At 48.1% G+C, this 27,452-nt stretch overlaps 16 non-coding genes and 3 pseudogenes across 16 annotated transcripts; all 19 read left to right on the top strand.

The window, feature by feature from the left end:
- The first annotated feature begins 544 nt into the window (after positions 1 to 544).
- On the top strand, positions 545 to 708 carry LOC135026322 (U1 spliceosomal RNA). The gene has a single exon (XR_010222960.1). It is a non-coding gene; the product is annotated as a U1 spliceosomal RNA (small nuclear RNA).
- A 152-nt stretch (positions 709 to 860) lies between these two features.
- LOC135026337 (U1 spliceosomal RNA) lies at positions 861 to 1,023 on the top strand. Its single transcript, XR_010222975.1, has one exon. It is a non-coding gene; the product is annotated as a U1 spliceosomal RNA (small nuclear RNA).
- A 670-nt stretch (positions 1,024 to 1,693) lies between these two features.
- Positions 1,694 to 1,857, top strand: LOC135026315 (U1 spliceosomal RNA). Its single transcript, XR_010222953.1, has one exon. It is a non-coding gene; the product is annotated as a U1 spliceosomal RNA (small nuclear RNA).
- A 152-nt stretch (positions 1,858 to 2,009) lies between these two features.
- LOC135026298 (U1 spliceosomal RNA) lies at positions 2,010 to 2,173 on the top strand. The gene has a single exon (XR_010222936.1). It is a non-coding gene; the product is annotated as a U1 spliceosomal RNA (small nuclear RNA).
- A 152-nt stretch (positions 2,174 to 2,325) lies between these two features.
- Positions 2,326 to 2,488, top strand: LOC135026372 (U1 spliceosomal RNA). Its single transcript, XR_010223006.1, has one exon. It is a non-coding gene; the product is annotated as a U1 spliceosomal RNA (small nuclear RNA).
- Positions 2,489 to 3,167: 679 nt separating this feature from the next.
- LOC135026301 (U1 spliceosomal RNA) lies at positions 3,168 to 3,331 on the top strand. The gene has a single exon (XR_010222939.1). It is a non-coding gene; the product is annotated as a U1 spliceosomal RNA (small nuclear RNA).
- A 152-nt stretch (positions 3,332 to 3,483) lies between these two features.
- On the top strand, positions 3,484 to 3,646 carry LOC135026340 (U1 spliceosomal RNA). Its single transcript, XR_010222977.1, has one exon. It is a non-coding gene; the product is annotated as a U1 spliceosomal RNA (small nuclear RNA).
- A 670-nt stretch (positions 3,647 to 4,316) lies between these two features.
- LOC135026424 (U1 spliceosomal RNA) lies at positions 4,317 to 4,480 on the top strand. The gene has a single exon (XR_010223058.1). It is a non-coding gene; the product is annotated as a U1 spliceosomal RNA (small nuclear RNA).
- A 152-nt stretch (positions 4,481 to 4,632) lies between these two features.
- Positions 4,633 to 4,774, top strand: LOC135026391 (U1 spliceosomal RNA; annotated as a pseudogene).
- A 695-nt stretch (positions 4,775 to 5,469) lies between these two features.
- On the top strand, positions 5,470 to 5,633 carry LOC135026406 (U1 spliceosomal RNA). The gene has a single exon (XR_010223040.1). It is a non-coding gene; the product is annotated as a U1 spliceosomal RNA (small nuclear RNA).
- Positions 5,634 to 5,785: 152 nt separating this feature from the next.
- Positions 5,786 to 5,948, top strand: LOC135026341 (U1 spliceosomal RNA). Its single transcript, XR_010222978.1, has one exon. It is a non-coding gene; the product is annotated as a U1 spliceosomal RNA (small nuclear RNA).
- A 670-nt stretch (positions 5,949 to 6,618) lies between these two features.
- Positions 6,619 to 6,782, top strand: LOC135026306 (U1 spliceosomal RNA). The gene has a single exon (XR_010222944.1). It is a non-coding gene; the product is annotated as a U1 spliceosomal RNA (small nuclear RNA).
- A 152-nt stretch (positions 6,783 to 6,934) lies between these two features.
- LOC135026392 (U1 spliceosomal RNA) lies at positions 6,935 to 7,076 on the top strand (annotated as a pseudogene).
- Positions 7,077 to 7,770: 694 nt separating this feature from the next.
- LOC135026394 (U1 spliceosomal RNA) lies at positions 7,771 to 7,934 on the top strand. The gene has a single exon (XR_010223029.1). It is a non-coding gene; the product is annotated as a U1 spliceosomal RNA (small nuclear RNA).
- Positions 7,935 to 8,086: 152 nt separating this feature from the next.
- On the top strand, positions 8,087 to 8,249 carry LOC135026353 (U1 spliceosomal RNA). The gene has a single exon (XR_010222988.1). It is a non-coding gene; the product is annotated as a U1 spliceosomal RNA (small nuclear RNA).
- Positions 8,250 to 8,919: 670 nt separating this feature from the next.
- On the top strand, positions 8,920 to 9,083 carry LOC135026313 (U1 spliceosomal RNA). The gene has a single exon (XR_010222951.1). It is a non-coding gene; the product is annotated as a U1 spliceosomal RNA (small nuclear RNA).
- Positions 9,084 to 9,235: 152 nt separating this feature from the next.
- On the top strand, positions 9,236 to 9,370 carry LOC135026393 (U1 spliceosomal RNA; annotated as a pseudogene).
- Positions 9,371 to 10,065: 695 nt separating this feature from the next.
- On the top strand, positions 10,066 to 10,229 carry LOC135026420 (U1 spliceosomal RNA). Its single transcript, XR_010223054.1, has one exon. It is a non-coding gene; the product is annotated as a U1 spliceosomal RNA (small nuclear RNA).
- Positions 10,230 to 10,381: 152 nt separating this feature from the next.
- Positions 10,382 to 10,544, top strand: LOC135026334 (U1 spliceosomal RNA). Its single transcript, XR_010222972.1, has one exon. It is a non-coding gene; the product is annotated as a U1 spliceosomal RNA (small nuclear RNA).
- Positions 10,545 to 27,452: the final 16,908 nt, after the last annotated feature.

Genomic DNA, 27,452 nt, shown 5'->3' with positions numbered 1-27,452 from the left:
CAATGCACAATGCGAACTACAGGTAGTGCTGCAGGGCCCACGCCCTTTTACTTGCCTTACAGAGCAGCTCTGGAGCTGTTACAGTGCCCAGCTGCTGCAAGAAATCAGCTTGAATGCTTCGGGGCTGGGGCATAGCCAACATGAGACCCACACCGAAGGAGGGTGGAGGTGTTTAATGCGAACTAGGGGTCATCCAAGCGCCGAAAAAGGCTGCCATGCCCTGCACGCCCCTTTTCTCTTTTCATATGCAGACGAGGGTTGAAGCCAACTTTGACCCACTGCTTGGATGACATCACCATATGCAAATCCATCTGCTGCAGGCCTTCCCCCAGGAATGCTTGCACTAGTTGTTGCATTTGGTTTGTTGTTTGGGGGTGCTTCAGTATTAGGTAGCCTTCTGCCCTCCCATGTTCATCTGAAAACATGTGTTCTCCCTGCAGTTGTTGTCCCCAGATGAGAGTTCCCTTGTGCTGCCTCAGTTGAATCTCCTTTACTTGACAGAGATGTGCCTGAGCAGCGGCCCTCCCCAGCCCTATCCCAAATCATACTTATTTTGCATAGAAGATACCATGGTCATGAAAATTTTTCTCCCTGGGTGAGGTTCATTCTTTGCATTCTGGGTATGCTGACCCCTGTGATTTCCCCAAATGTGGGAAACTCGACTGCATTATTTGTGGTAGTGGGGGACTGTGTTTGTTCTTTCCTCTGGTCAGCTCTGGTAAAAGTCAGATTTTTTTGTCTCAGATCTTCCTCTAGCCTTGTTCTTCTTTCGAGAGTTCCCTTGTGCTGCCTCAGTTGGATCTCCTTCACTTGACAGGGGGGTGCCCGAGCAGCGACCCTCCCCAGCTCTAGCCCAACTCCTACTTACCTGCCAGGTGAGATACTATGATCAGGAAGGTGCTTCTCCCAGGGCATAGCTCACCCATTGCACTCTGGGTGTGCTGCTCCTGCGATTTCCCCAAATGTGGGAAACTTGACTGCATAATTTGTGTTTTCCCTGGTCGGCTCTCGTATAATTCAGATCTCTTTGTCTCAGGTCTCTCTCCAGCCTACTTTGCTGTCTGTTTCCACTTCTCTTTTCTTGAGCCGCTCCCTTCTATGCCCTTGCGCACTATCCTGACTTCTCCCGTCTGCTTACTTTGTGCCTTCCAATGCACAATGCGAACTACAGGTAGTGCTGCAGGTCCCACACCCTTTTATTTGCCTTACAGAGCAGCTCTGGAGCTGTTACAGTGCCCAGCTGCTGCAAGAACTCAGCTTGAATGCTTCGGGGCTGGGGCATAGCCAACATGAGCCCCACACCGAAGGAGGGTGGAGGTGTTTAATGCGAACTAGGGGTCATCCAAGCGCCGAAAAAGGCTGCCATGCCCTGCACGCCCCTTTTCTCTTTTCATATGCAGACGAGGGTTGAAGCCAACTTTGACCCACTGCTTGGATGACATCACCATATGCAAATCCATCTGCTGCAGGCCTTCCCCCAGGAATGCTTGCACTAGTTGTTGCATTTGGTTTGTTGTTTGGGGGTGCTTCAGTATTAGGTAGCCTTCTGCCCTCCCATGTTCATCTGAAAATATGTGTTCTCCCTGCAGTTGTTGTCCCCAGATGAGAGTTCCCTTGTGCTGCCTCAGTTGAATCTCCTTTACTTGACAGAGATGTGCCTGAGCAGCGGCCCTCCCCAGCCCTATCCCAAATCATACTTATTTTGCATAGGAGATACCATGGTCATGAAGATTGTTCTCCCAGGGTGAGGTTCATTCATTGCATTCTGGGTATGCTGACCCGTATGATTTCCTCAAATGTGGGAAACTCGACTGCATTATTTGTGGTAGTGGGGGACTGTGTTTGTTCTTTCCTCTGGTCAGCTCTGGTAAAAGTCAGATTTATTTGTCTCAGATCTTCCTCTAGCCTTGTTCTTCTTTCGAGAGATTCCTTGTGCTGCCTCAGTTGGATCTCCTTCACTTGACAGGGGGGTGCCGGAGCAGCGACCCTCCCCAGCCCTATCCCAAATCATACTTATTTTGCATAGGAGATACCATGGTCATTAAGATTGTTCTCCCAGGGTGAGGTTCATTCATTGCATTCTGAGTATGCTGACCCATATGATTTCCCCAAATGTGGGAAACTCGACTGCATTATTTGTGGTAGTGGGGGACTGTGTTTGTTCTTTCCTCTGGTCAGCTCTGGTAAAAGTCAGATTTCTTTGTCTCAGATTTTCCTCTAGCCTTGTTCTTCTTTCGAGAGTTCCCTTGTGCTGCCTCAGTTGGATCTCCTTCACTTGACAGGGGGGTGCCCGAGCAGCGACCCTCCCCAGCTCTAGCCCAACTCCTACTTACCTGCCAGGTGATATACTATGATCATGAAGGTGCTTCTCCCAGGGCAAGGCTCACCCATTGCACTCTGGGTGTGCTGCTCCTGTGATTTCTCCAAATGTGGGAAACTTGACTGCATAATTTGTGTTTCCCCTGGTCGGCTCTCGTATAATTCAGATCTCTTTGTCTCAGGTCTCTCTCCAGCCTAGTTTGCTGTCTGTTTCCACTTCTCTTTTCTTGAGCCGCTCCCTTCTATGCCCTTGCGCACTATCCTGACTTCTCCCGTCTGCTTAATTTGTGCCTTCCAACGCACAATGCGAACTACAGGTAGTGTTGCAGGGCCCACGCCCTTTTACTTGCCTTACAGAGCAGCTCTGGAGCTGTTACAGTGCCCAGCTGCTGCAAGAAATCAGCTTGAATGCTTCGGGGCTGGGGCATAGCCAACATGAGCCCCACACCGAAGGAGGGTGGAGGTGTTTAATGCGAACTAGGGGTCATCCAAGCGCCGAAAAAGGCTGCCATGCCCTGCACGCCCTGCACGCCCCTTTTCTCTTTTCATATGCAGACGAGGGTTGAAGCCAACTTTGACCCACTGCTTGGATGACATCACCATATGCAAATCCATCTGCTGCAGGCCTTCCCCCAGGAATGCTTGCACTAGTTGTTGCATTTGGTTTGTTGTTTGGGGGTGCTTCAGTATTAGGTAGCCTTCTGCCCTCCCATGTTCATCTGAAAATATGTGTTCTCCCTGCAGTTGTTGTCCCCAGATGAGAGTTCCCTTGTGCTGCCTCAGTTGAATCTCCTTTACTTGACAGAGATGTGCCTGAGCAGCGGCACTCCACAGCCCTATCCCAAATCATACTTATTTTGCATAGTAGATACCATGGTCATGAAAATTGTTCTCCCAGGGTGAGGTTCATTCATTGCATTCTGGGTATGCTGACCCCTGTGATTTCCCCAAATGTGGGAAACTCGACTGCATTATTTGTGGTAGTGGGGGACTGTGTTTGTTCTTTCCTCTGGTCAGCTCTGGTAAAAGTCAGATTTTTTTGTCTCAGATCTTCCTCTAGCCTTGTTCTTCTTTCGAGAGTTCCCTTGTGCTGCCTCAGTTGGATCTCCTTCACTTGACAGGGGGGTGCCCGAGCAGCGACCCTCCCCAGCTCTAGCCCAACTCCTACTTACCTGCCAGGTGAGATACTATGATCAGGAAGGTGCTTCTCCCAGGGCAAGGCTCACCCATTGCACTCTGGGTGTGCTGCTCCTGTGATTTCCCCAAATGTGGGAAACTTGACTGCATAATTTGTGTTTTCCCTGGTCGGCTCTCGTATAATTCAGATCTCTTTGTCTCAGGTCTCTCTCCAGCCTACTTTGCTGTCTGTTTCCACTTCTCTTTTCTTGAGCCGCTCCCTTCTATGCCCTTGCGCACTATCCTGACTTCTCCCGTCTGCTTACTTTGTGCCTTCCAATGCACAATGCGAACTACAGGTAGTGCTGCAGGTCCCACACCCTTTTATTTGCCTTACAGAGCAGCTCTGGAGCTGTTACAGTGCCCAGCTGCTGCAAGAACTCAGCTTGAATGCTTCGGGGCTGGGGCATAGCCAACATGAGCCCCACACCAAAGGAGGGTGGAGGTGTTTAATGCGAACTAGGGGTCATCCAAGCGCCGAAAAAGGCTGCCATGCCCTGCACGCCCCTTTTCTCTTTTCATATGCAGACGAGGGTTGAAGCCAACTTTGACCCACTGCTTGGATGACATCACCATATGCAAATCCATCTGCTGCAGGCCTTGCCCCAGGAATGCTTGCACTAGTTGTTGCATTTGGTTTGTTGTTTGGGGGTGCTTCAGTATTAGGTAGCCTTCTGCCCTCCCATGTTCATCTGAAAATATGTGTTCTCCCTGCAGTTGTTGTCCCCAGATGAGAGTTCCCTTCTGCTGCCTCAGTTGAATCTCCTTTACTTGACAGAGATGTGCCTGAGCAGCGGCCCTCCCCAGCCCTATCCCAAATCATACTTATTTTGCATAGGAGATACCATGGTCATGAAGATTGTTCTCCCAGGGTGAGGTTCATTCATTGCATTCTGGGTATGCTGACCCGTACGATTTCCCCAAATGTGGGAAACTCGACTGCATTATTTGTGGTAGTGGGGGACTGTGTTTGTTCTTTCCTCTGGTCAGCTCTGGTAAAAGTCAGATTTATTTGTCCCAGATCTTCCTCTAGCCTTGTTCTTCTTTCGAGAGATTCCTTGTGCTGCCTCAGTTGGATCTCCTTCACTTGACAGGGGGGTGCCCGAGCAGCGACCCTCCCCAGCTGTAGCCCAACTCCTACTTACCTGCCAGGTGAGATACTATGATCATGAAGTTGCTTCTCCCAAGGCAAGGATCACCCATTGCACTCTGGGTGTGCTGCCCCAGTGATTTCCCCAAATGTGGGAAACTTGACTGCATAATTTGTGTTTCCCCTGGTCGGCTCTCATATAATTCAGATCTCTTTGTCTCAGGTCTCTCTCCAGCCTAGTTTGCTGTCTGTTTCCACTTCTTTTTTCTTGAGCCCCTCCCTTCTATACCCTTGTGCACTATCCTGACTTCTCCTCCCGTCTGTTTACTTTGTGCCTTACAATTCACAATGCAAACTACAGGTAGTGCTGCAGGGCCCACACCCTTTTACTTGCCTTACAGAGCAGCTCTGGAGCTGTTACAGTGCCCAGCTGCTGCAAGAAATCAGCTTGAATGCTTCAGGGGCTGGGGCATGGCCAACATGAGCCCCACACCGAAGGAGGGTGGGGGTGTTTAATGCGAACTAGGGGTCATCCAAGCGCCGCAAAAGGCCGCCATGCCCTGCATACTCCTTTTCTCTTTTCATATGCAGATGAGGGTTCCAGCCAACTTTGGCCCACTGCTTGGATGACATCACCGTATGCAAATCCGTCTTCTGCAGACCTTCCCCCAGGAATGCTTGCACTAGTTGTTGCATTTGGTTTGTTGTTTGGGGGTGCTTCAGTATTAGGTAGCCTTCTGCCCTCCCATGTTCATCTGAAAATATGTGTTCTCCCTGCAGTTGTTGTCCCCAGATGAGAGTTCCTTTGTGCTGCCTCAGTTGAATCTCCTTTACTTGACAGAGATGTGCCTGAGCAGCGGCCCTCCCCAGCCCTATCCCAAATCATACTTATTTTGCATAGGAGATACCATGGTCATGAAGATTGTTCTCCCAGGGTGAGGTTCATTCATTGCATTCTGGGTATGCTGACCCCTGTGATTTCCCCAAATGTGGGAAACTTGACTGCATTATTTATGGTAGTGGGGGACTGTGTTTGTGCTTTCCTCTGGTCAGCTCTGGTAAAAGTCAGATTTCTTTGTCTCAGACCTTCCTCTAGCCTTGTTCTTCTTTCGAGAGTTCCCTTGTGCTGCCTCAGTTGGATCTCCTTCACTTGACAGGGGGGTGCCCGAGCAGAAACCCTCCCCAGCTCTAGCCCAACTCCTACTTACCTGCCAGGTGAGATACTATGATCAGGAAGGTGCTTCTCCCAGGGCAAGGCTCACCCATTGCACTCTGGGTGTGCTGTTCCTGTGATTTCCCCAAATGTGGGAAACTTGACTGCATAATTTGTGTTTCCCCTGGTCGGCTCTCGTATAATTCAGATCTTTTTGTCTCAGGTCTCTCTCCAGCCTAGTTTGCTGTCTGTTTCCACTTCTCTTTTCTTGAGCCGCTCCCTTCTACGCCCTTGCGCACTATCCTGACTTCTCCCGTCTGCTTAATTTGTGCCTTCCAACGCACAATGCGAACTACAGGTAGTGCTGCAGGGCCCACACCCTTTTACTTGCCTTACAGAGCAGCTCTGGAGCTGTTACAGTGCTCAGCTGCAGCAAGAAATCAGCTTGAATGCTTCAGGGGCTGGGGCATAGCCAACATGAGCCCCACACCGAAGGAGGGTGGAGGCGTTTAATGCGAACTAGGGGTCATCCAAGCGCCGCAAAAGGCCGCCATGCCCTGCACGCCCCTTTTCTCTTTTCATATGCAGACGAGGGTTGAAGCCAACTTTGACTCACTGCTTGGATGACATCACCATATTCAAATCCATCTGCTGCAGGCCTTCCCCCAGGAATGCTTGCACTAGTTGTTGCATTTGGTTTGTTGTTTGGGGGTGCTTCAGTATTAGGCAGCCTTCTGCCCTCCCATGTTCATCTGAAAATGTGTGTTCTCCCTGGAGTTGTTGTCCCCAGATGAGAGTTCCCTTGTGCTGCCTCAGTTGAATCTCCTTTACTTGACAGAGATGTGCCTGAGCAGCGGCCCTCCCTGCCCTATCCCAAATCATACTTATTTTGCATAGGAGATACCATGATCATGAAGATTGTTCTCCCAGGGTGAGGTTCATTCATTGCATTCTGGGTATGCTGACCCGTATGATTTCCCCAAATCTGGGAAACTCGACTGCATTATTTGTGGTAGTGGGGGACTGTGTTTGTTCTTTCCTCTGGTCAGCTCTGGTAAAAGTCAGATTTATTTGTCTCAGATCTTCCTCTAGCCTTGTTCTTCTTTCGAGAGATTCCTTGTGCTGCCTCAGTTGGATCTCCTTCACTTGACAGGGGGGTGCCCGAGCAGCGACCCTCCCCAGCTGTAGCCCAACTCCTACTTACATGCCAGGTGAGATACTATGATCATGAAGTTGCTTCTCCCAGGGCAAGGATCACCCATTGCACTCTGGGTGTGCTACCCCAGTGATTGCCCCAAATGTGGGAAACTTGACTGCATAATTTGTGTTTCCCCTGGTCGGCTCTCATATAATTCAGATCTCTTTGTCTCAGGTCTCTCTCCAGCTTAGTTTGCTGTCTGTTTCCACTTCTTTTTTCTTGAGCCCCTCCCTTCTATACCCTTGTGCACTATCCTGACTTCTCCTCCCGTCTGCTACTTTGTGCCTTACAATTCACAATGCAAACTACAGGTAGTGCTGCAGGGCCCACACCCTTTTACTTGCCTTACAGAGCAGCTCTGGAGCTGTTACAGTGCCCAGCTGCTGCAAGAAATCAGCTTGAATGCTTCAGGGGCTGGGGCATAGCCAACATGAGCCCCACACCGAAGGAGGGTGGAGGTGTTTAATGCAAACTAGGGGTCATCCAAGCGCCGAAAAAGGCTGCCATGCCCTGCACGCCCCTTTTCTCTTTTCATATGCAGATGAGGGTTGAAGCCAACTTTGACCCACTGCTTGGATGACATCACCATATGCAAATCCATCTGCTGCAGGCCTTCCCCCAGGAATGCTTGCACTAGTTGTTGCATTTGGTTTGTTGTTTGGGGGTGCTTCAGTATTAGGTAGCCTTCTGCCCTCCCATGTTCATCTGAAAATATGTGTTCTCCCTGCAGTTGTTGTCCCCAGATGAGAGTTCACTTGTGCTGCCTCAGTTGAATCTCCTTTACTTGACAGAGATGTGCCTGAGCAGCGGCCCTCCCCAGCCCTATCCCAAATCATACTTATTTTGCATAGGAGATACCATGGTCATGAAGATTGTTCTCCCAGGGTGAGGTTCATTCATTGCATTCTGGGTATGCTGACCCCTGTGATTTCCCCAAATGTGGGAAACTCGACTGCATTATTTGTGGTAGTGGGGGACTGTGTTTGTGCTTTCCTCTGGTCAGCTCTGGTAAAAGTCAGATTTCTTTGTCTCAGATCTTCCTCTAGCCTTGTTCTTCTTTCGAGAGTTCCCTTGTGCTGCCTCAGTTGGATCTCCTTCACTTGACATGGGGGTGCCCGAGCAGCGACCCTCCCCAGCTCTAGCCCAACTCCTACTTACCTGCCAGGTGAGATACTATGATCAGGAAGGTGCTTCTCCCAGGGCAAGGCTCACCCATTGCACTCTGGGTGTGCTGCTCCTGTGATTTCCCGAAATGTGGGACACTTGACTGCATAATTTGTGTTTCCTCTGGTCGGCTCTCGTATAATTCAGATCTCTTTGTCTCAGGTCTCTCTCCAGCCTAGTTTGCTGTCTGTTTACACTTCTCTTTTCTTGAGCCCCTCCCTTCTATGCCCTTGCGCACTATCCTGACTTCTCCAGTCTGCTTACTTTGTGCCTTCCAACGCACAATGCAAACTACAGGTAGTGCTGCAGGTCTAACACCCTTTTATTTGCCTTACAGAGCAGCTCTGGAGCTGTTACAGTGCCCAGCTGCTGCAAGAAATCAGCTTGAATACTTTAGGGGATGGTGCATAGCCAACATGAGACCCACACCGAAGGAGGGTGGAGATGTTTAATGCGAACTAGGGGTCATCCAAGTGCTGCAAAAGGCTGCCATGCCCTGCACGCCCCTTTTCTCTTTTCATATGCAGACGAGGGTTGAAGCCAACTTTGACCCACTGCTTGGATGACATCACCATATGCAAATCCATCTGCTGCAGCCTTCCCCCAGGAATGCTAGCACTAGTTGTTGCATTTGGTTTGTTGTTTGGGGGTGCTTCAGTATTAGGCAGCCTTCTGCCCTCCCATGTTCATCTGAAAATATGTGTTCTCCCTGCAGTTGTTGTCCCCAGATGAGAGTTCCCTTGTGCTGCCTCAGTTGAATCTCCTTTACTTGACAGAGATGTGCCTGAGCAGCGGCCCTCCCCAGCCCTATCCCAAATCATACTTATTTTGCATAGCCGATACCATGGTCATGAAGATTGTTCTCCCAGGGTGAGGTTCATTCATTGCATTCTGGGTATGCTGACCCCTGTGATTTCCCCAAATGTGGCAAACTCGACTGCATTATTTGTGGTAGTGGGGGACTGTGTTTGTGCTTTCCTCTGGTCAGCTCTGGTAAAAGTCAGATTTCTTTGTCTCAGATTTTCCTCTAGCCTTGTTCTTCTTTCGAGAGTTCCCTTGTGCTGCCTCAGTTGGATCTCCTTCACTTGACAGGGGGGTGCCCGAGCAGCGACCCTCCCCAGCTCTAGCTCAACTCCTACTTACCTGTCAGGTGAGATACTATGATCATGAAGTTGCTTCTCCCAGGGCAAGGATCACCCTCTGGGTGTGCTGCCCCTGTGATTTCCCCAAATGTGGGAAACTTGACTGCATAATTTGTGTTTCCCCTGGTCAGCTCTCATATAATTCAGATCTCTTTGTCTCAGGTCTCTCTCCAGCCTAGTTTGCTGTCTGTTTCCACTTCTTTTTTCTTGAGCCCCTCCCTTCTATACCCTTGTGCACTATCCTGACTTCTCCTCCTATCTGCTTACTTAGTGCCTTACAATGCACAATGCAAACTACAGGTAGTGCTGCAGGGCCCACACCCTTTTACTTGCCTTACAGAGCAGCTCTGGAGCTGTTACAATGCCCAGCTGCTGCAAGAAATCAGCTTGAATGCTTCAGGGGCTGGGGCATGGCCAACATGAGCCCCACACTGAAGGAGGGTGGGGGTGTTTAATGCAAACTAGGGGTCATCCAAGCGCCGCAGAAGGCCGCCATGCCCTGCATACCCCTTTTCTCTTTTCATATGCAGTTGAGGGTTCCAGCCAACTTTGGCCCACTGCTTGGATGACATCACCGTATGCAAATCCGTCTTCTGCAGACCTTCCCCCAGGAATGCTTGTACTAGTTGTTGCATTTGGTTTGTTGTTTGGTGGTGCTTCAGTATTAGTCAGCCTTCTGCCCTCCCATGTTCATCTGAAAATATGTGTTCTCCCTGCAGTTGTTGTCCCCAGATGAGAGTTCCCTTGTGCTGCCTCAGTTGAATCTCCTTTACTTGACAGAGATGTGCCTGAGCAGCGGCCCTCCCCAGCCCTATCCCAAATCATACTTATTTTGCATAGGAGATACCATGGTCATGAAGATTGTTCTCCCAGGGTGAGGTTCATTCATTGCATTCTGGGTATGCTGACCCCTGTGATTTCCCCAAATGTGGGTAACTTGACTGCATTATTTGTGGTAGTGGGGGACTGTGTTTGTGCTTTCCTCTGGTCAGCTCTGGTAAAAGTCAGATTTCTTTGTCTCAGATCTTCCTCTAGCCTTGTTCTTCTTTCGAGAGTTTCCTTGTGCTGCCTCAGTTGGATCTCCTTCACTTGACAGGGGGGTGCCTGAGCAGCGACCCTCCCCAGCTCTAGCCCAACTCCTACTTACCTGCCAGGTGAGATACTATGATCATGAAGGTGCTTCTCCCAGGGCAAGGCTCACCCATTGCACTCTGGGTGTGCTGCTCCTGCGATTTCCCCAAATGTGGGAAACTTGACTGCATAATTTGTGTTTCCCCTGGTCGGCTCTCGTATAATTCAGATCTCTTTGTCTCAGGTCTCTCTCCAGCCTAGTTTGCTGTCTGTTTCCACTTCTCTTTTCTTGAGCCGCTCCCTTCTATGCCCTTGCGCACTATCCTGACTTCTCCTGTCTGCTTACTTTGTGCCTTCCAACGCACAATGCGAACTACCACGGGTACATTACTTAGACCTGCCATTACATGCGCATGGGTGAGTAGTAGTATTCAAGAATTGGTCGAATACCTTGTCATCCGATATAGACATCCTGGAGACATGGGATGCTCCTTACGTTAGATCATATCAAGGACACTGCAGCATACTTACGACTGCAAGGGATATAGGACTCTTGAGTTCACGGGCCAATTTCATGGCAGTCTCGGATAGGAGGGCATTGTGTATTCACCAAGGGAATGCTGATGCTGACTCCAAGAAGAAAGGGAGTCTCTTCCCTATGAAGGTGAAGCCTTGTTTGGCGACGGCCTAGTTAATTTGATCTCGGCAGCTCCCGCAGGTAAGTCAACCTTCTTGCCCTATGTTCCCTCTCAACGGATGAAGACGCATCATTATCTAACGCAGTCATTTTGGCCCAATAGATATGCAAGAAGTTAAGATTCCCCTTTCTTTGCAGGTAGAGGAAGGAGAAGAGGGAAGAGGTCTGTAGCCTCTTCAAGATCGCAGGAGCAGAGATCGTCCTCTGCTTCTGCCAAATCCACTGCATGACGCTGGGGCTCTCTTGGAGGAGCCCACACCAGTGGGGGCACGTCTAAAACACTTCAGTCAGTTCTGGATTAATTTGGACCTGGACTCGTGGGTTTTACAAATAGTGTCCCAAGGGTACAAACTGGGGTTTCAAGACGTTCCCCCTCACCGATTGTTCAAATCGGCATTAGTCAGCAGGGAGAAGGCTTTTATTCAAGCCTCTTCGTGGTCCCGAAGCCGGAAGGCTCAGTTAGACCAATCTGAAATCTTAAATCCCTCAATTTCTACCTAAAGAAATTCAATTTCAAGATGGAATCTCTCAGGGTAGGGATCTCCAGTCCGGAGGAAGGAGATTTCATGGTTTTGGTAGACATAAGGATGCCTACTTACATGTTCCGTTTAGCCACTGCATCAAGCTACCTGAGGTTTGCAATTCAGGATTGTCATTACTAATTTCAGACGTTGCCGTTTGGTCTGTCCACAGCTCCGAGGATTTTCACCAGGGTGATGGCGGAAATGATGGTTCTCCTTCGCAAGCAAGGAGTCACAATTATCCCGTACTTGGATGATATCTTGATAAAGGCGAGATCCAGGGACCAGTTGTTGCAAAACATTGCACTCTCCCTGACAGTTCTTCAACAACATGGTTGGCTCCTAAACTTGCCAAAATCGCAGTTGGTCCCAATGACGCGGTTGTTGTTTTTGGGAGTGATACTGGACACAGAAGAGGTTTTCTTCCAGTGGAAAGGCTATGGAGATCCAGAGTCTGGTCAAACAAATTCTGAAACCAGCAAGAGTGTTAATCCATCAATGCATTCGGTTGCTGGGGAAGATGGTTGCGGCCTACGAGGCCATTCAGTTTGGTAGGTTCCATGCTAGAGTGTTCCAGTGGGACCTGTTGGTCAAGTAGTCCGGATCCCACCTACACATGCACCGGAGGATAATCCTGTCTTCCAAGACCAGAATATCACTCCATTGGCGGCTGCACAGTTCTCACCTCCTAGAGGGGCGATGGTTCGGGATCCAGGACTGGATCCTAGGGACCACGGATGCAACCCTCCGAGGCTGGGGAGCAGTCACACAGGGGGAAAACATCCAAGGAAGATGGTCAAGTCGGGAAAGTTGTCTCCACATAAATGTTCTGGAGTTAAGGGCCATTTAATAACTGCAGACACAGTACGCACTGGGACGGGTGCCCAGCATCCTCTACGGACTAAGAGAAAAGGATTTACCGGTAGGTATTAAAATCCTATTTTCTCTAACGTCCTAGAGGATGCTGGGGACTCCGTAAGGACCATGGGGATAGACGGGCTCCGCAGGAGACATGGGCACTTTAAGAAAGACTTTAGTTCTGGGTGTGCAGTGGCTCCTCCCTCTATGCCCCTCCTCCATACCTCAGTTTGATACTGTGCCCAGTGGAAACTGGGTGCTTTTCAGGAGCTCTCCTGAGCTTTCTGACAGAAAGTATTTTGTTAGGTATTAGTATTAACCCCATTTTGTACTACCCGCAGTGCATTGTGATAGGTAATAGGGCCTGATTCAGGTTGGATTGCAATCGCAATAAGCAATCCAACTGCAAAAATTGCTAAGAGCATACGCATCCGCCTGCATTTTCTGCGTCACCCCGCAGATAATGCGATCGCCTCTGCCTGTCAATCGGTGCAGGGGGGGGGGAGGGGGGTCAACAACACTCCATTTCCAAGTCGGAGATGGAGCGGTGCGGGGGCAGGGTTTCAATATTGGGTCGGCAACGGAGAAACAGGAGGCGTGGTCAGAGCGGCTGCATGACATCACATGGGCCGGACTCCGCCAGTGGAGCCCCAGCGTCATGCAGTAGATTTTGTAGAGGCCGGGGAGGACTTCTGTTCCTGGGAGCTAGCTGTGTTTTGCAGCTTTTTTCCTCTGCCCCTACCTCTGGCAAGAAAGGACGCACCTCGCACTTTCTTGTTTCTTTGTGACCGAAAGGACTGCATTTGATAATGCGGAGCTTTCTTATGCTGTGAGGGAACATAAGGTAAAAAATTTGATTTTCCAGCTGTAACTGTGCGTGTTAATGCTTTGTCCATCCTAGGGGAGGATTCCCATCGTAACCTATCCGTTGATGGGAAAGGATACGCCATAAGAATCCTTTTGGAAATCTGCAGTCTTTTATCTGGAGATTCCCAAGCTTTTTCACATAACTCGTTCAGCTCGTGTGAGGGGGGAAAGGTTACCTCAGGCTTCTTTCCCTTGTACATATGTACCCTCTTGTCAGGGACAGGGGGTTCCTCTGTGATGTGCAAAACATCTTTTATTGCCATAATCCTATATCGAATGGATTTTGCCAATTTTGGCTGTAACTTTGCATCAACGTAATCGACACTGGAGTCAGAATCCGTGTCGGTATCTGTGTCAACAATCTGGGATAGTGGGCACTTATGAGACCCTGACAGTCCCTGCGACATAGGATCAGGCATGGGTTGAGACCCTGACTGTCCCAAAGCTTCAGCCTTGTCTAATCTTTTGTGCAATGAGTTTACACTAGCATTTAAAACATTCCACATATCCATCCAATCAGGTGTCGGCAGAGACACCACATTCATTTGCTCCCGCTCCTCTCTAATATAGCCTTCTTCCTCAGACATGTCGACACACGTGTACCGACACACCACACACACAGGGAATGCTTTTTCTGAAGACAGTTTCCCCACAAGGCCCATTGGAGAGACAGAGAGAGAGAGTATGCCAGCACTAGAGATGAGCGGGTTCGGTTTCTTTGAATCTGAACCCGCACGAACTTCACTTTTTTTTTCACGGGTCCGAGCGACTCGGATCTTCCCGCCTTGCTCGGTTAACCCGAGCGCGCCCGAACGTCATCATGATGCTGTCGGATTCTCGCGAGACTCGGATTCTATATAAGGAGCCGCGCGTCGCCGCCATTTTCACACGTGCATTGAGATTGATAGGGAGAGGACGTGGCTGGCGTCCTCTCCATTAGAATAGATTAGAAGAGAGAGAGAGAGAGAGAGATTGTGCAGACAGAGTTTACCACAGTGACCAGTGCAGTTGTTGTTAAGTTAACTTTTATTTAATATATCCGTTCTCTGCTATATCCGTTCTCTGCCTGAAAAAAACGATACACAGCAGTCACACAGTGTGACTCAGTCTGTGTGCACTCAGCTCAGCCCAGTGTGCTGCACATCAATGTATAAAAGCTTATAATAATTGTGGGGGAGACTGGGGAGCACTGCAGGTTGTTATAGCAGGAGCCAGGAGTACATAATATTATATTAATTTAAAATTAAACAGTGCACACTTTTGCTGCAGGAGTGCCACTGCCAGTGTGACTAGTGGTGACCAGTGCCTGACCACCAGTATAGTAGTATATTGTTGTATACTATCTCTTTATCAACCAGTCTATATTAGCAGCAGACACAGTACAGTGCGGTAGTTCACGGCTGTGGCTACCTCTGTGTCGGCAGTCGGCACTCGGCAGGCAGTCCGTCCATCCATAATTGTATAATTATATACCACCTAACCGTGGTATTTTTTTTTCTTTCTTTATACCGTCGTCATAGTCATACTAGTTGTTACGAGTATACTACTATCTCTTTATCAACCAGTGTACAGTGCGGTAGTTCACGGCTGTGGCTACCTCTGTGTCGGCAGTCGGCAGGCAGTCCGTCCATCCATAATTGTATTATTATAATATATACCACCTAACCGTGGTTTTTTTTTCATTCTTTATACCGTCATAGTGTCATACTAGTTGTTACGAGTATACTACTATCTCTTTATCAACCAGTGTACAGTGCGGTAGTTCACGGCTGTGGCTACCTCTGTGTCGGCAGTCGGCAGGCAGTCCGTCCATCCATAATTGTATTATAATATATACCACCTAACCGTGGTTTTTTTTTCATTCTTTATACCGTCATAGTGTCATACTAGTTGTTACGAGTATACTACTATCTCTTTATCAACCAGTGTACAGTGCGGTAGTTCACGGCTGTGGCTACCTCTGTGTCGGCAGTCGGCAGGCAGTCCGTCCATCCATAATTGTATTATAATATATACCACCTAACCGTGGTTTTTTTTTCATTCTTTATACCGTCATAGTCAGTCATACTAGTTGTTACGAGTATACTACTATCTCTTTATCAACCAGTGTACAGTGCGGTAGTTCACGGCTGTGGCTACCTCTGTGTCGGCACTCGGCAGGCAGTCCGTCCATCCATAATTGTATTATAATATATACCACCTAACCGTGGTTTTTTTTTCAGTCTTTATACCGTCATAGTGTCATACTAGTTGTTACGAGTATACTACTATCTCTTTATCAACCAGTGTACAGTGCGGTAGTTCATGGCTGTGGCTACCTCTGTGTCGGCAGTCGGCAGGCAGTCCGTCCATCCATAATTGTATTATAATATATACCACCTAACCGTGGTTTTTTTCTCATTCTTTATACCGTCATAGTGTCATACTAGTTGTTACGAGTATACTACTATCTCTTTATCAACCAGTGTACAGTGCGGTAGTTCACGGCTGTGGCTACCTCTGTGTCGGCAGTCGGCAGGCAGTCCGTCCATCCATAATTGTATTATAATATATACCACCTAACCGTGGTTTTTTTTTCATTCTTTATACCGTCATAGTCAGTCATACTAGTTGTTACGAGTATACTACTATCTCTTTATCAACCAGTGTACAGTGCGGTAGTTCACGGCTGTGGCTACCTCTGTGTCGGAACTCGGCAGGCAGTCCGTCCATCCATAATTGTATTACAATATATACCACCTAACCGTGGTTTTTTTTTCATTCTTTATACCGTCATAGTCAGTCATACTAGTTGTTACGAGTATACTACTATCTCTTTATCAACCAGTGTACAGTGCGGTAGTTCACGGCTGTGGCTACCTCTGTGTCGGAACTCGGCAGGCAGTCCGTCCATCCATAATTGTATTACAATATATACCACCTAACCGTGGTTTTTTTTTCATTCTTTATACCGTCATAGTCAGTCATACTAGTTGTTACGAGTATACTACTATCTCTTTATCAACCAGTGTACAGTGCGGTAGTTCACGGCTGTGGCTACCTCTGTGTCGGAACTCGGCAGGCAGTCCGTCCATCCATAATTGTATTACAATATATACCACCTAACCGTGTTTTTTTTTTCATTCTTTATACCGTCATAGTCAGTCATACTAGTTGTTACGAGTATACTACTATCTCTTTATCAACCAGTGTACAGTGCGGTAGTTCACGGCTGTGGCTACCTCTGTGTCGGAACTCGGCAGGCAGTCCGTCCATCCATAATTGTATTATTATAATATATACCACCTAACCGTGGTTTTTTTTTCATTCTTTATACCGTCATAGTGTCATACTAGTTGTTACGAGTATACTACTATCTCTTTATCAACCAGTGTACAGTGCGGTAGTTCACGGCTGTGGCTACCTCTGTGTCGGCACTCGGCAGGCAGTCCGTCCATCCATAATTGTATTACAATATATACCACCTAACCGTGGTTTTTTTATACCACCTAACCGTGGCAGTCCGTCCATAATTGTATACTAGTATCCAATCCATCCATCTCCATTGTTTACCTGAGGTGCCTTTTAGTTCTGCCTATAAAATATGGAGAACAAAAAAGTTGAGGTTCCAAAATTAGGGAAAGATCAAGATCCACTTCCACCTCGTGCTGAAGCTGCTGCCACTAGTCATGGCCGAGACGATGAAATGCCAGCAACGTCGTCTGCCAAGGCCGATGCCCAATGTCATAGTACAGATCATGTCAAATCCAAAACACCAAATATCAGAAAAAAAAGGACTCCAAAACCTAAAATAAAATTGTCGGAGGAGAAGCGTAAACTTGCCAATATGCCATTTACCACACGGAGTGGCAAGGAACGGCTGAGGCCCTGGCCTATGTTCATGGCTAGTGGTTCAGCTTCACATGAGGATGGAAGCACTCAGCCTCTCGCTAGAAAACTGAAAAGACTCAAGCTGGCAAAAGCACCGCAAAGAACTGTGCGTTCTTTGAAATCCCAAATCCACAAGGAGAGTCCAATTGTGTCGTTTGCGATGCCTGACCTTCCCAACACTGGACGTGAAGAGCATGCGCCTTCCACTATTTGCATGCCCCCTGCAAGTGCTGGAAGGAGCACCCGCAGTCCAGTTCCTGATAGTCAGATTGAAGATGTCAGTGTTGAAGTACACCAGGATGAGGAGGATATGGGTGTTGCTGGCGCTGGGGAGGAAATTGACCAGAAGGATTCTGATGGTGAGGTGGTTTGTTTAAGTCAGGCACCCGGGGAGACACCTGTTGTCCGTGGGAGGAATATGGCCGTTGACATGCCAGGTGAAAATACCAAAAAAATCAGCTCTTCGGTGTGGAGGTATTTCACCAGAAATGCGGACAACAGGTGTCAAGCCGTGTGTTCCCTTTGTCAAGCTGTAATAAGTAGGGGTAAGGACGTTAACCACCTCGGAACATCCTCCCTTATACGTCACCTGCAGCGCATTCATAATAAGTCAGTGACAAGTTCAAAAACTTTGGGTGACAGCGGAAGCAGTCCACTGACCAGTAAATCCCTTCCTCTTGTAACCAAGCTCACGCAAACCACCCCACCAACTCCCTCAGTGTCAATTTCCTCCTTCCCCAGGAATGCCAATAGTCCTGCAGGCCATGTCACTGGCAAGTCTGACGAGTCCTCTCCTGCCTGGGATTCCTCCGATGCATCCTTGCGTGTAACGCCTACTGCTGCTGGCGCTGCTGTTGTTGCCGCTGGGAGTCGATGGTCATCCCAGAGGGGAAGTCGTAAGCCCACTTGTACTACTTCCAGTTAGCAATTGACTGTTCAACAGTCCTTTGCGAGGAAGATGAAATATCACAGCAGTCATCCTACTGCAAAGCGGATAACTGAGTCCTTAACAACTATGTTGGTGTTAGACGTGCGTCCGGTATCCGCCGTTAGTTCACAGGGAACTAGACAATTTATTGAGGCAGTGTGCCCCCGTTACCAAATACCATCTAGGTTCCACTTCTCTAGGCAGGCGATACCGAGAATGTACACGGACGTCAGAAAAAGACTCACCAGTGTCCTAAAAAATGCAGTTGTACCCAATGTCCACTTAACCACGGACATGTGGACAAGTGGAGCAGGGCAGGGTCAGGACTATATGACTGTGACAGCCCACTGGGTAGATGTATGGACTCCCGCCGCAAGAACAGCAGCGGCGGCACCAGTAGCAGCATCTCGCAAACGCCAACTCTTTCCTAGGCAGGCTACGCTTTGTATCACCGCTTTCCAGAATACGCACACAGCTGAAAACCTCTTACGGCAACTGAGGAAGATCATCGCGGAATGGCTTACCCCAATTGGACTCTCCTGTGGATTTGTGGCATCGGACAACGCCAGCAATATTGTGTGTGCATTAAATATGGGCAAATTCCAGCACGTCCCATGTTTTGCACATACCTTGAATTTGGTGGTGCAGAATTTTTTAAAAAAACGACAGGGGCGTGCAAGAGATGCTGTCGGTGGCCAGAAAAATTGCGGGACACTTTCGGCGTACAGGCACCACGTACAGAAGACTGGAGCACCACCAAAAACTACTGAACCTGCCCTGCCATCATCTGAAGCAAGAAGTGGTAACGAGGTGGAATTCAACCCTCTATATGCTTCAGAGGTTGGAGGAGCAGCAAAAGGCCATTCAAGCCTATACAATTGAGCACGATATAGGAGATGGAATGCACCTGTCTCAAGTGCAGTGGAGAATGATTTCAACGTTGTGCAAGGTTCTGATGCCCTTTGAACTTGCCACACGTGAAGTCAGTTCAGACACTGCCAGCCTGAGTCAGGTCATTCCCCTCATCAGGCTTTTGCAGAAGAAGCTGGAGGCATTGAAGAAGGAGCTAACACGGAGCGATTCCGCTAGGCATGTGGGACTTGTGGATGCAGCCCTTAATTCGCTTAACAAGGATTCACGGGTGGTCAATCTGTTGAAATCAGAGCACTACATTTTGGCCACCGTGCTCGATCCTAGATTTAAAGCCTACCTTGGATCTCTCTTTCCGGCAGACACAGGTCTGCTGGGGTTGAAAGACCTGCTGGTGACAAAATTGTCAAGTCAAGCGGAACGCGACCTGTCAACATCTCCTCCTTCACATTCTCCCGCAACTGGGGGTGCGAGGAAAAGGCTCAGAATTCCGAGCCCACCCGCTGGCGGTGATGCAGGGCAGTCTGGAGCGACTGCTGATGCTGACATCTGGTCCGGACTGAAGGACCTGACAACGATTACGGACATGTCGTCTACTGTCACTGCATATGATTCTCTCAACATTGATAGAATGGTGGAGGATTATATGAGTGACCGCATCCAAGTAGGCACGTCACACAGTCCGTACTTATACTGGCAGGAAAAAGAGGCAATTTGGAGGCCCTTGCACAAACTGGCTTTATTCTACCTAAGTTGCCCTCCCACAAGTGTGTACTCCGAAAGAGTGTTTAGTGCCGCCGCTCACCTTGTCAGCAATCGGCGTACGAGGTTACATCCAGAAAATGTGGAGAAGATGATGTTCATTAAAATGAATTATAATCAATTCCTCCGCGGAGACATTGACCAGCAGCAATTGCCTCCACAAAGTACACAGGGAGCTGAGATGGTGGATTCCAGTGGGGACGAATTGATAATCTGTGAGGAGGGGGATGTACACGGTGATATATCGGAGGGTGAAGATGAGGTGGACATCTTGCCTCTGTAGAGCCAGTTTGTGCAAGGAGAGATTAATTGCTTCTTTTTTGGGGGGGGTCCAAACCAACCCGTCATATCAGTCACAGTCGTGTGGCAGACCCTGTCACTGAAATGATGGGTTGGTTAAAGTGTGCATGTCCTGTTTTGTTTATACAACATAAGGGTGGGTGGGAGGGCCCAAGGATAATTCCATCTTGCACCTCTTTTTTCTTTTCTTTTTCTTTGCATCATGTGCTGATTGGGGAGGGTTTTTTGGAAGGGACATCCTGCGTGACACTGCAGTGCCACTCCTAGATGGGCCCGGTGTTTGTGTCGGCCACTAGGGTCGCTAATCTTACTCACACAGCTACCTCATTGCGCCTCTTTTTTTCTTTGCGTCATGTGCTGTTTGGGGAGGGTTTTTTGGAAGGGACATCCTGCGTGACACTGCAGTGCCACTCCTAGATGTGCCCGGTGTTTGTGTCGGCCACTAGGGTCGCTAATCTTACTCACACAGTCAGCTACCTCATTGCGCCTCTTTTTTTCTTTGCGTCATGTGCTGTTTGGGGAGGGTTTTTTGGAAGGGCCATCCTGCGTGACACTGCAGTGCCACTCCTAGATGGGCCCGGTGTTTGTGTCGGCCACTAGGGTCGCTAATCTTACTCACACAGCTACCTCATTGCGCCTCTTTTTTTCTTTGCGTCATGTGCTGTTTGGGGAGGGTTTTTTGGAAGGGACATCCTGCGTGACACTGCAGTGCCACTCCTAGATGGGCCCGGTGTTTGTGTCGGCCACTAGGGTCGCTTATCTTACTCACACAGCGACCTCGGTGCAAATTTTAGGACTAAAAATAATATTGTGAGGTGTGAGGTATTCAGAATAGACTGAAAATGAGTGTAAATTATGGTTTTTGAGGTTAATAATACTTTGGGATCAAAATGACCCCCAAATTCTATGATTTAAGCTGTTTTTTAGTGTTTTTGGAAAAAAACACCCGAATCCAAAACACACCCGAATCCGACAAAAATAATTCGGTGAGGTTTTGCCAAAACGCGTTCGAACCCAAAACACGGCCGCGGAACCGAACCCAAAACCAAAACACAAAACCCGAAAAATTTCAGGCGCTCATCTCTAGCCAGCACACACCCCAGCGCTATATAACCCAGGAATAACACAGTAACTTAATGTTTGTCCAGTAGCGCTGCTGTATGTCATTTGCGCCGAATTATGTGCCCCCCCTCTCTTTTCAACCCTCTTGTCTACCGTGGTATAAGCAGGGGAAAGTCCGGGCAGCTTCCTCTCAGCGGTGCTGTGGAGAAAAAATGGCGCTGGTGAGTGCTGAGGGAGAAGCCCCGCCCCCTCGGCGGCGGGCTTCTGTCCCGCTTAAACTGTCAAATTGGCAGGGGCTCATACATATACAGTGCCCAGCTGTATATATGTTATATTTTTGCCAAAAAGAGGTTTATATTGCTGCCCAGGACGCCCCCCCTGCGCCCTGCACCCTTACAGTGACCGGAGTATGTGAGGTGTATGGGAGCAATGGTGCACAGCTGCAGTGCTGTGCGTTACCTCAGTGAAGATCATGAACTCTTCTGCCGCCTCTGAAGTCTTCTTTTCTTCTCATACTCACCCGGCTTCTATCTTCTGAATCTGCGAGGGGGACGGCGGCGCGGCTCTGGGACGGACGGCGAGGGTGAGATCCTGCGTACCAATCCCTCTGGATCTAATGGTGTCCAGTAGCCTAAGAAGCAGGACCTTGCAACTCAGAGAGTAGGGCTGCTTCTCTCCCCTCAGTCCCTCGATGCAGGGAGTCTGTTGCCAGCAGTGCTCCCTGAAAATTAAAAACCTAACAAAATACTTTCTGTCAGAAAGCTCAGGAGAGCTCCTGAAAAGCACCCAGTCTCAACTGGGCACAGTATCAAACTGAGGTATGGAGGGAGGAGCCAGTGCACACCCAGAACTAAAGTCTTTCTTAAAGTGCCCATGTCTCCTGCGGAGCCCGTCTATCCCCATGGTCCTTACGGAGTCCCGAGCATACTCTAGGACATTAGAGAAACTAGAATTTTAATACCTACCGGTAAATCCTTTTCTCTTAGTCCGTAGAGGATGCTGGGCACCCGTCCCAGTGTGTACTGTGTCTGCTGTTATTAAATGGCCCTTAACTCCAGAACATTTATGTGGAGACAACTTTCCTGACTTGACCATCTTCCTTGGACGTTTTCCCCCTGTGTGACTGCTCCCCACCTCGAAAGGGTTGCATCCGTGGTCCCTAGGATCCAGTCCTGGATCCCGAACCATCGCCCCTCTAGGAGGTGAGAACTGTGCAGCCACCAATGGAGTGATATTCTGGTCTTGGAAGACAGGATTATCCTCCGGTGCATGTGTAGGTGGGATCCGGACCACTTGTCCAACAGGTCCCACTGGAACACTCTGGCATGGAACCTGCCAAACTGAATGGCCTCGTAGGCCAAAACCATCTTCCCCAGCAACAGAATGCATTGATGGATTAACACTCTTGCTGGTTTCAGAATTTGTTTGACCAGACTCTGGATCTCCATAGCCTTTCCACTGGAGGAAAACCTCTTCTGTGTCCAGTATCACTCCCAAAAACAACAACCGCGTCATTGGGACCAACTGCGATTTTGGCAAGTTTAGGAGCCAACCATGTTGTTGAAGAACTGTCAGGGAGAGTGCAATGTTTTGCACCAACTGGTCCCTGGATCTCGCCTTTATCAGGAGAACATCCAAGTACGGGATAATTGTGACTCCTTGCTTGCGAAGGAGAACCATCATTTCCGCCATCACCCTGGTGAAAATCCTCGGAGCCGTGGACAGACCAAATGGCAACATCTGAAATTAGTAATGACAATCCTGAATTGCAAACCTCAGGTAGCTTGATGCAGTGGCTAAATGGGAACATGTAAGTAGGCATCCTTTAAGTTTACCAAAACCATGAAATCTCCTTCCTCCGGACTGGAGATCACTACCGTGAGAGATTCCATCTTGAAATTGAATTTCTTTAGGTAGAAATTGAGGGATTTCAGATTGGTCTGACTGAGCCGTCCGGCTTCGGGACCACGAAGAGGCTTGAATAAAAACCTTCTCCCTGCTGACTAAGGCTGATTTGAACAATCGGTGAGGGGGAACGTCTTGAAACCCCAGTTTGTACCCTTGGGACACTATTTGTAAAACCCACGAGTCCAGGTCCGAATGAATCCAGAACTGACTGAAGAGTTTTAGACGTGCCCCCACTGGTGCGGGCTCCTGCAAGAAAGCCCTAGCGTCATGCAGTGGATTTGGCAGAAGCAGAGGACAATCTCTGCTCCTGCAATCTTGAAGAGGCTACAGACCTCTTCCCTCTTCTCCTTCCTCTACCTGCAAAGAAAGGGGAATCTTAACTTCTTGCATATCTATTGGGCCGAAATGACTGCATCAGATAATGATGCGTCTTTATCCGTTGAGAGGGAACATAGTGCAAGAAGGTTGACTTACCTGCGGGAGCTGCCGAGATCAAATTAACTAGGCCGTCGCCAAACAAGGCTTCACCTTCATAGGGAAGAGACTCCCTTTCTTCTTGGAGTCAGCATCAGCATTTCCTTGGTGAATCCAGATATACAGGGAATGGGGGGAAGGGGATGTGTTCTGCACCAGCTATTAAATTCTAAATATTTGTAAGAAGAGGCCCCAATAAATGTCCATCAGTTATATTAAATATTAATTGTAGGACGTTCGGGGGTGCTACCAGAGACAAGTAATGTTATGCAGGAAAGGAGAAGAGAAAAGAATGTCTCTTTTGCTGGCGCACAAATGATGATTTAAAAATTAACTTTTAATAAATTCGTTAAAATTGTCTAAACACGAAATAAAGTACAATAAGTTTGTATAATGTAATTACCATATATAATAAATGGAAATACATTTATTAATATCAAGGTTCGCTACCTGTGTTGTGTCTTTATTGTTGATCCAAATTGACTATATCAATTAGTCTGATACTGAATTACTGGACACTATGTAATATTAGTTGAATGTATATTAGTAATTCACTTGACAAATGTCAGAACCTGGCAATAGTTCTACATATAATACACTTACAGAACTCTTTCCACAATATTTTCCCTTTATTCCAGATCAAATGGTATAATCCCCCACAGTAATTATTCCTGTTATAGTATAGTACAGTATGGTTGCTGGGGACGTCTTTAATGAAAAGAGAGGGAACATCTAATGTGTCTCCTTATGGGTAAAATACTTGCAAGCTAAGTGCTATGAATAGCATCAGCATGTAGATAAATGCTGAGTGTTAGGTGAGTAATGCAGATAAATAGGGATATCTAATAATTCTATAGAATAGTGGGTGAATTATTAGATATCCCTATTTATCTGCACCTCTAAGCACACTATTTGACTGTCCACACCCTGCTGTGCCTATTACCCATCTCCTCCACCACCCTCAACACTGACCCACACATCATTCACCCACAAAGATACAATAAAGGTAGTTTGGATAAATTAGCTAAATGAAATGGATTTAACCAATTTATCTAAATGACCATTTTTGGATGTTTTCCAGTGTTTGGGAGCAAATGGTCAATTGTCATTTGCTGCCACATATTAGCATAATTTTGTTTCAACTAGAAAAAAAAATTGGACAGATAATCTAAGTGTGGATCCAGTTTAATGCTGATTTCAGAGCCAACTATAGACTTGATTGAGGTACTGTGTCCCCGGTACCAAATACCAATTAAAATAATATTGTGAGGTGTTAGGTGTTCAAAAAAGACTGAAAATGAGTGGAAATTATGGTTATTGAGGTTAATAATACTATGGGATCAAAATGACCCCCAAATTCTATGATTTAAGCTGTTTTTTAGGGTTTTTTGAAAAAAACACCCGAATCCAAAACACACCCGAATCCGACAAAAAAATTTCGGTGAGGTTTTGCCAAAACGCGTCCATACCCAAAACACGGCCGCGGAACCGAACCCAAAACCAAAACCCGAAAAATTTCCGGTGTACATCACTACTTAATTAGAACTTCGGTCAATGTAAATTAACCATTGGACTCAATATGGTTATCCTTAAAACCCAGGGGTCTATTTAAGATCGATCTTAATCGATGTTGGGCTTCCAGGTTGAAAAAAACACACACATTTACTAACATTTTAAAATTTATATAAAAAATCATCTGTTCGTAAATGCAGTGCACATGGTTTTGCCCAACTGCTAACAAAATTCCTGCTGCGATCAACTTGGAATTACCCCCATCGATTGATGTTTTCACACTGCTCGTTCCAACCGCAAAAACTATGAAGAGGATGGGGACATATACGCAGGGTCCATCCTGTGCATGTGCCTACATTTTCTCCGGGTGCCCCGCAGAAAATGCGAATGCCTCTGCCTGTCAATCAGTAGAGGGCGTACCTTCGCAGGTATATCGCGATCATGAGCCATGTCTCTCATTTTTGTCATTATAGGTGCTCTGTGAGCTGCTGACCATGCCCCAGCCCCTCTGTCTCCCGTGAATAGACATTGGGGCTTATTCAGACCAGATCGCTTCAATTTATTTTCACCCAGCGGGCAATCAGGTCTGCACTGCACATGCGTATGCGCCACAATGCGTAGGTGCGACGGTCCGGAGATCACAAGAAGATTGACAAGAAGAGGGTGTTTGTGTGGGTGGCAACTGAATGTTTCTAGGGAGTGTCCGGAAAAACACTGGAGGGACCCGGCGTTTTGTGGGAGGATTTGTGACGTCACCTCAATGGCTGAGTAAGTGCTGAGCTGTGCAGCTCTTGTGCACATGTGATCACACACCTGCACAGCAAATTTTCCCTTCCGCTGTAGGCGGCAACCACCTGATCACAGGGATGCAAAAACGCACCCTAGCGATCAGGTCTGAATTACCCACAATGTGCATATTTGCAGAGCAACAAGCTACAGGGAGCCTTCCACCCCCCCCCTTCCCCATGACTATGGGACACTGGGGGGGGGGGGTTGTTTGGGTTAGCTGGACATTCCCCAAAAAAGTGACTGTCCTGCAAAAATTGGGTTAGTTGGGAGGTATGTGCAAATACATTTATTGTTTTGCATGCAGGGTAAATACTGGCTTCTTTGACATTTAGCCACAAATGCTGCACAGTTGAATTACAGTATTACACTGCAATTAACAGTTATGCTAGGACATTCCTTCTCCCAAAATCTACCTCTCTCTGCATTAACTTAAAGGAGAAGGGTCTGAATGGGTTGAAAAAAATGTGTGAGGTCCCCCCTCCTTAGTATAACCAGCCTCTTTGAGCCGGTCCTGGTTATTTAAATACTGGAGGAAAAATTGGACAGAGGTTCCCCGTATTTAGACAACCAGCACCGGGCTCTTAGACGGGTCTTGGTTCCAAAAATACGTGGGACAAAAGATGTAGGGGTCCCCCATATTTTTAAAACCAGCACCGGGCTCCACTAGCCAGAGAGATAATGCCACAGCCGGGGGACACTTTTATGTAGGTCCCTGCGGCCCTGGCATTTCCCCTCTAACTAGTCATCCCTGGCCGGGGTTCCCTGGAGGAGTGGGGACCCCTTAAATCAAGAGGTTCCTCCCTTCGAGGCACCCAAGGGCCAGGGGTGAAGCCCGAGGCAGCCCCTGGGTGGTGGGTGCCGGGCTGATAGCCATATGTGTAAAAAAAGAATATTGTTTTTTTGTTGTGGAACTACAAGGCCCAGCAAGCCTCCCCCACTTGCTGGTACTTTGAGAACCTCAAGTACCAGCAGGCGGGGAAATAACGGGCTCGCTGGTACCTGTAGTTCTACAACAACAAAAAATACCCAAATAAAAACACAAACACACACACCGTGACAGTAAAATTATACCCCTTTCACATCGCACAAATAACCCGGTACCGACACGGCATATTGCCGTGTCGAACTGGGTCAGTGTGCGATGTGAAAGCACACTGGCCGATTTAGCGGGTCGCCTGACCCGGTAAATCAACCCGGTAAAAAAGAAGGGTTTTACCCGGGTTGATTACCGGGTCAGGTGCGGTGTGAATGGGAGCCGTGTCGATGCGACACGGTTCCCATTCACAAGATAGGGAGAGGCGGCGCTGGAGATGAGCTCATCTCCCGACGCTGCCTCCACCCCCGCCCCTGCTGCTGCTGCGCGCTCCGTTGTTATGGCAACCGACCCGGTATATTGCCGGGTCGGAAAGCCAGCAGCGGAGTGCAAATGCCGGATCCCACCCGGTAAGTACACGTTTGTCTTACCGGGTAGGATCCGGCATTTGCAGTCTGAATGCAGCATTATTGAGACAGGCTGTAGCATGTGGATGCATGTAACCCTATAAAAGTGATGGATTGGGTGACTATTACAATACCCACTGTTGCTGTCTGAAAAATGATGGATTTATAGATTGCTCTGCCGAGATATGTTTTTTTTCTAAAATCCACAGGTATGGATGGATAGTATACTTGACGACACAGAGGTAGGTAGAGCAGTGGCCTATTGTACCGTACTGCTATAT

This window comes from Pseudophryne corroboree, unplaced genomic scaffold, assembly GCF_028390025.1.
Source record: "Pseudophryne corroboree isolate aPseCor3 unplaced genomic scaffold, aPseCor3.hap2 scaffold_436, whole genome shotgun sequence".
In the NCBI taxonomy this organism is placed as follows: Eukaryota; Metazoa; Chordata; class Amphibia; order Anura; family Myobatrachidae; genus Pseudophryne; species Pseudophryne corroboree.
The sequence above is the reverse complement of the archived record's forward strand: the minus strand, read 5'-3'. Positions and strand labels throughout refer to the sequence as shown.